Below are 1,279 nucleotides of genomic sequence, written 5' to 3'. Positions count from 1 at the left end.
AAAAAAAAAAAGGACAAATTCATTTCCAGACCAATTGTTCAAAGCCACAGGAAGCCGGGGTTGAAGAGGTGCATATTACCTGAGAACTGTTACTGTATCATTACTGGGAAAAGATATGATGTCATCTGTTGTGAAGGATACGTTGGGACTCAGAGTAATGAGATAAAGCCTCCTGTGTTCCTGAGTTCCAAGCACAAAGAAGCAGGAAGTCAAGGCCATAGACATGAAGTTGGGAGGATTTCACTAAATGGCTTATGAGATCTTTGACCTGCTTTGACCTAGCAGAGGCTAGTTAGAAATAATGCTCTGGCTGTGGCTTGAATCTGGCTTGCAAATTAGACCAGGCAGGACTGTGACATAAACAGGAACATATAACACAATGAGGATATACTTTCTGAGTCCAACTTCCCTCTAATCCATTGAGGTTTACACAAAAGCATCAAGTGGTTTCTAGTTGGCAGAAAGATTATTATTCATGACATACTTCTAGACCCTGCACAAATAACATATGCACAACCTTTTTCCCACCAAAGCTAAGTATTGTGTAAACAGTACTAGTCTGCTATATGAAATGTAATGATGCAAAACGATGGGGAAAATCTCAGCAGTAAAGTCATTCCTTTCTTCATGGTTGCAAAATCATTTTCCTGTGGTACGGTTGTCACTCCCTCATTCTGAGTCACAAACACTGAATATTGCAGTCTCCTTCAACAGTCTCTACACTGAAGGCTGACATGTAGAGCTCATTCCATCTGTGTCCTTTGTGCTTTTGTGGTGTCTGAGCAAGATCCTAAGACTAACGTGCCTTGCCTCAACAGATAAATATTAACATTTTGCTGATTCTTTCTCCCACTCATTCTCTGATTCTGTAAACATAGTCTGGTAAGAGAAACACAAAGCAGCTTGATGAATGTGCATAAGCACTTATAGAGGAAACACCAGGACCAGGTTTTGAACACTTCAAATCTAATCTCATTCACTGCTGCTGCACCTTTTCTCTGCTCACAGTTCAAATTCTTTTAACTTCAGGTTGAAATGCAGACACTATATTCATTCAGCCTGACATTTTGTTCAAGATAGCCTTGTCTTGAAGAGGGGTAATTTTGTTTTGTTTTGCCCTCACCAATCAGCAGAGATTTACCCACCCTTCCCACCAAAGTTATTTTCAGTTGATCAGAAGCTGTGATTGCTTGGAGCAGTTCATTTTAAAGCTGTCCTCCAGTCAGAAATGTATTTCTTTCCTTGTTCCTACAGCCCACTATGCAACTTGTACAGTGTG

Source organism: Morone saxatilis, unplaced genomic scaffold (assembly GCF_004916995.1).
Source record: "Morone saxatilis isolate NCDOM2014 unplaced genomic scaffold, NCSU_SB_2.0 Contig18, whole genome shotgun sequence".
Taxonomy (NCBI): Eukaryota; Metazoa; Chordata; class Actinopteri; family Moronidae; genus Morone; species Morone saxatilis.
This window is presented reverse-complemented; position numbering follows the sequence as displayed.